The 6,182-nt window shown below is 37.2% G+C and overlaps 1 long non-coding RNA gene across 1 annotated transcript; it reads right to left on the minus strand.

The window, feature by feature from the left end:
• On the minus strand, positions 3,739-5,471 carry LOC109950705. The gene is made up of 2 exons (XR_002273005.1): positions 4,355-5,471; positions 3,739-4,216 (listed from the first exon to the last, which is right to left on the minus strand). It is a non-coding gene; the product is annotated as an uncharacterized LOC109950705 (long non-coding RNA).

Raw genomic sequence — 6,182 nt, forward strand, 5'->3', positions numbered from 1 at the left:
AGACAAGAAAAATTAGATAACCAGAGGATATTATGCAAATATGCAGGTAATTTAGTCAATTTTATACAGATTTTATAACAAAACAATAATAGGAAACACAAACCAACGAAGCAAACAAATTTGACAAAATCCTAGAGAAACTGATAGAACCAGCAAGAAGAGTAACTTCTGAAACCAAATACTGCAGACAGATTCACAAAAATCCTAAAGAAACTGATAAACCCGGCAACAAGATTCAACTTTGGTAGCAAATCACAAATTTAAAGTTAAAATCCCCAAACAGAATGACAAAGCTAAAACAACCATAAACTTCATAAAGAACAAAGCACCAATAACAAATGCTACACATAATTCACCAAATATATTATTCTAGCTATAAGAACGCAAAAACCGCAGCCAATTTCTCAAATTTAAAACCATTTTACAACAAGAATAGGAAATACAAATTCTCAAGAAACTGAATAACCCAGCAACAAGATTAAAATTTGAAACCAAATGAAAAACCATAACTTGACGGGAAAAAACATAGTCGGAATATTGGCAAATTTCCACATTTTCACATTTTCAAGAATGCAAGCAGATTGACAAAAATCCTCAAGAAACTCATACACTCAAAAACAAAATTCATTTTTGGAACCAAAAAACAAAGTTAAAACAAACATAAACTTAAAAAAGAACAGAGCCCAATGACAAACGATGAAGAAATTCATCAAATCTACTGTTGTGGGTATTAGAACGCAAAAAGGCAGATAGTTCATCATAGTTCCTAGCATTATTGAAATTGTAAACACATAGAGACAAGAAAATTAGATAACAGGAGGATATTTAAAGGCAAAAATGCAGGCACTTCATCAATTTTATAACAAAACAGTATTAGGAAACACAAATCAATGAAGCAGTCAGATTGACAAAAATCCTAGAGAAACAGATAGACCCAGCAACAAGATTAACTTTTGAAACCAAATATTGCAGACAGATTGACAAAAATCCTAAAGAAACTGATAAACCCAGGTTTCGATCTTGTTACCAAATGACATTTAAAGTAAAAACTTGAAAAAGAACAGATCCCCAAACAGAATGACAAAGCTAAAACGAACATAAATGTCATAAAGAACAAAGCCCCAATAACAAATGCTGCAGATAATTCACCAAATTTAGTGTTCAGTACGAACGCAAAAACCACATCCATTTTCTCAAATTTAAAACCATTTTACATTTTACAACAAGATTAGGAAATACAAATCCTCAAGAAATTGATTAACCCAGCTACAAGATTAATTTTTGAAACCAAATGAAAAGCCATAAACTTGAAAAGAAAAACAAAAGAGTAGGAATATTGGTAAGTACTGTGATGGGTTGATTTCCAAATTTCCACATTGTCAAGAATGCAGGCAGATTGACAAAAATCCTCCACTCATAAACCCAGAAACAAGATTCATATTTGGAACCAAATGACAAAGTTAAAACACACATAAACTTGAAAAAGAACAGATCCCAATGACAGACGATGCAGATAAGTCATCAAATCTACTGTTGTGGGTATTAGAAAGCAAAAAGGCAGATAGTTCATCATAGTTCCTAGCATTATTAAAATTGTAAACACAGAGACAAGATAAATTCGATAACGGGAGGATATTAGAAAGCAAAAAAGCAGCTAATTCATTACATTTATACTGATTTTATAACAAAACAATGTTAGGAAACACAAACCAATGATGCAGACATATTGCAAAAATCCTAGAGAAACTGATAGACCCAGCAACAACATTAATTTTTTAAACCAAATAATACAGATTGACAAAAATCCTCACGAAACTGATAAGCCCAGGCAACAAGATTCAATTTTGGTACCAAATGACAAATTTAAAGTTAAAACTTGAAAAAGAACAAAGCCCCAAACAGAATGACAAAGCTAAACCAACCACAAACTTCATAAAGGACAAAGCCCCAATAACAAATGATGCAGATAATTCACCAAATTTTATGTTCTTCTAGCTATAAGAATGCAAAAAAAAAAAAAAGCAGCCAATTTCTCAAATTTAAACCCATTTCACAAGATTAGGAAATACAAATACTCAAGAAACTGATTAACCCAGCAATAAGATAATTTTTGAAACCAAATGAAAAACCATAAACTTTAAGAGAGAGAAACAGAGTCGGAATATGGGTAAAGTACAGTGATGGGTCGATTTCCAAATTTCCACATTTTCAAGAATGCAGGCAGATTGGCAAAAATCCTCAAGAAACTGATAAACCCAGAAACAAGATTCGTTTTTGGAACCAAATGACAAAGTTAAGACAAACATAAACTTGAAAAAGAACAGAACCCAATGACAAATGATGCAGATAATTCATCAAATCTACTGTTGTTGGTATTAGAACGCAAAAAGGCAGATAGTTCATCATAGTTCCTAGCATTATTGAAATTGTAAACACAAAGAGACGAGAAAAATTCGATAACGGGAGGATATTAGAAAGCAAAAATGCAGGTAATTCATTAATTTTATACAGATTTTATAACAAAACAATGTTAGGAAACACAAACCAATGATGCAGACAGATTACAAAAATCACTAGAGAAACTGATAGACCCAGTGACAACATTAATTTTTTAAACCAAATAATACAGATTGACAAAAATCTTCAGGAAACTGATAAACCCAGGCAACAAGATTCAATTTTGGTACCAAATGACAAATTTAAAGTTAAATTGTGAAAAGGAACAAATCCCCAAATAGAATGACAAAGTTAAACCAACCACAAACTTCATAAAGGACAAAGCCCCAATAACAAATGATGCAGATAATTCATCAGATTTATTGTTCTTCTAGCTAGAAGAATGCAAAAAAAACAGCCAATTTCTCAAATTTAAACCCATTTCACAAGAAGATTAGGAAATACAAATCCTCAAGAAACTATAATTTTTGAAACCAAATGAAAAACCATAAACTTCAAGAGAAAAAAACAGAGTCGGAATATAGGTAAAGTACAGTGATGGGTCGATTTCCAAATTTCCACATTTTCAAGAATGCAGGCAGATTGGCAAAAATCTGCTAAACCCAGAAACAAGATTCGTTTTTGGAACCAAATGACAAAGTTAAGACAAACATAAACTTGAAAAAGAACAGAACCCAATGACAAAAGATGCAGATAATTCATCAAATCTACTGTTGTGGGTATTAGAACGCAAAAAGGCAGATAGTTCATTTTTTTTAAAAAAAAAATTACAGGGCCTAAACCCTAAACTTACAGATTAACAGAGTGGGTTGAAACGAAGAGTGGCAAGGAGGAGATAGCTGCCGAAGAGTGCCAATGAGGAGATAGCCGCCGAAGAGTGCCAATGAGGAGATAGCCGCTGAATAGTGTGAGCAGACCCAATGTGTAATGCAACGAGTAATGCTCTTTTATGAAGGGTAAGGGGTGTCATTTTGATTTGGGAAAAGTAAGGAGTTGTTACGAGAAAGATAAAAAGTTGATTAAAACAGAGGTAAATCATTTTTCAAAAACCCTTCGATAATCAAGGCATTGGCACCAGGCAAAAAAAATATAGAAAAAATTATTTCAAAACTTTTTTTTCAATCACAGCAATCCTAAATGACACCCCAAAATCATGATAAATTAAGAAAAATAGTTGGTATTAAAAAAAAAAATATATATATATATATATATATATATATACACATTAGATTAACAAACCAGGTGAATAGCGTGACATTGGGCATTTTGAGTAAATTCGGGGTTTTGGGCATTGGGTTTTCTGGGTGAGTTTAGTGTTTTTGTAGAATGTGGGTATGGTTTTGGGCATTGGGGTTTTCTGGGTGAGTTTAGTGTTTTTGTAGAATGTGGGTATGGGTTGTTGGGTGGGTTTAGTGTTTTTGTAGAATGTGTCTACGGATTTTTGGGTAGGTTTTGGGCCTTGGAATTTACGTTTGAGAGATAGGTTTGGATGGGTTTGGTGTTTTTTCACAATGTGGGTGGGTTTGGTGTTTTTTCACAATGTGGGTATTGGGAGGTTTTACAGTGGAGAGATGGCGGCTGTGCCGGCCCTTGGGTGGCTATGTGCAGTAAGAGCCCAAAGTTTCATCCTCAAGTGGTGGTGGTGGGTGGCGGTCGCTTTTGTGGCGGGGGTTGCAGCGGCAGATGTGGTGATGCGGCAGTTGCGGTGGTGGCAGAAGTCCTTATTCATGAATTTGGCGGCACTTGCGCCTCTTGACACCTACAGATCAGGGGCCGCTGTTCATCTTCAAACTCAAATATCCAAAAAATCGAGAAGATAGACAGAGAGATTCAAACCAACAAACCGCACAATCTATCTCGGTAAAATAACAATTCCGGAAGCAGTGTCTCTACACACCTGCAGATCGCGGCGGCTGTTTATCTTCAATCTCCGAAAATTCGCCATCTTTGGCCCTCGAAAACATCAAGAAGATAGACAGAGAGATTCAAACCAACAAACCGCACAATAACTCTCGATCCAGTAAAATAAGAATTCCGGAAGCCGCGTCTCTCCACACCACCAAACAAACGACATCTCTGCTCCAAACATCAAGATGATAGACACAGAGAGATTCAAACCAACAAACCGCACAATCACTCTCGTAAAATAAGAATCCGGAAGCAGCGTCTCTTTACACCTCCCAAAATTCGACATCACAGAGAGAGATTCAAACCAACAAACTGCACAATCTCTCTCGATCCTGCAGATCAATTCCGGAAGCAGCGTCTCGCCACACCTTCAAAAATTCGACATCTCTGCTCCCCTCGAAAACATCAAGATAGACAGAGAGATTCATACCAACAAACGGCACAATCTTTTTTGATCCCAGTCGTAAATCAACAATTCCGGAAGCAGCGTCTCTCCAAACCAGCAGATCGGTTTAATCTCCAAAAATAAATAGACAGAGAGATTCAAGCCAACAAACCAACTGCACAATCGCTCCCGATCCCGGTCGATAAATAACAATTCCGGACGCAGCGTCTCTACACACCTTCAAAAATTCGACATCTCTGCTCCCTAGAAAACATCAAGAAGATAGACAGAGAGATTCTAACCAACAAAGTACATAATCTCTCCCGATACTGGTCGTAAAATAACAATTCAGGAAGCAGCGTCTCTCCACACCTGCAGATCGCGGCGGCTGTTTATCTTCAATCTCCAAAAACTTGACATCTCTGCTCCCCTCGAAAACATCAAGAAGATAGACACAGAGAGATTCAAACAAGCACACCGCACAATCTCTCTCGATCCCGGTCGTAAAACAACAATTCCGGAAGCAGCGTCTCTCCACACCTGCAGATCGCGGCGGCTGTTATCTTCAATCTCGAAAATTTTCAACATCTATGCTTTCGGAGACAGAGAGATCAGAGGTAAGAAATAAAAAAAAGGGGCTGCTATCACATATCAAACCCGTTCTTGTGATAGACCAAGATAAGAGGCTCTTTATGCGGCTGGCAGGTTAGGTTTAGTTTGTGCGTTTGTTCGTGTGAAAGCAGCACAAGTAAATGACTAATTGGGCTTTTTAAACTTCAGTTCAGTTCACTTCTGGGCCTGAACTGCTGTTCATTCTGATGTCATGAGTCTTGTTGGGCAGTTATCTAGTGAGAACACTAAATGAGAATTTTATATGAGAACATCATTGGATTAGATTGGACGATTGAGGTTAAAGCATGGTTTTAATAGGTTTCACATACAAACGGGTAAAACGAAACCCTTATACCTAACTGAAAACCATCAGACATCTCCTCTTTTTCCTCCATTTTCCCTCTTCGTCCCTACCCGCACTGCACATCTCATCTTCAACCTATTGTTGAGGCCCAAAAAATCTACGGTTATGCCTGAATAAATTCCCGGCCCAATACGACACCTAACTTGGAAAGAAACCCAATTTGGGTATGCAAGAGTTCATCATATACGCTTGCACACGTACCTTGCCAAGCAAATAAGCAACACGCCACGCTACAAGCTTAAGTGGGCTCAAGTCACGCGAATGCCCAGGGCTTGCTTGAGTGGGTTGTGGTATGGATGGTAATAAGTTGACATTAGGCCCATTGATGGGCCGAGAAATGGAAGTCCCGGGGTTGCTTGGGAGCCTCAGAACTTAAGCACATTTCTTAGGCCCAAACATGTGGGTGAGCACAAAAGAAAAAGTAGCCCAACCAAAATAGCCCATCACTCCAACCAA

The sequence above is a fragment of the Prunus persica genome, chromosome G1 (assembly GCF_000346465.2).
Source record: "Prunus persica cultivar Lovell chromosome G1, Prunus_persica_NCBIv2, whole genome shotgun sequence".
NCBI lineage: Eukaryota > Viridiplantae > Streptophyta > Magnoliopsida > Rosales > Rosaceae > Prunus > Prunus persica.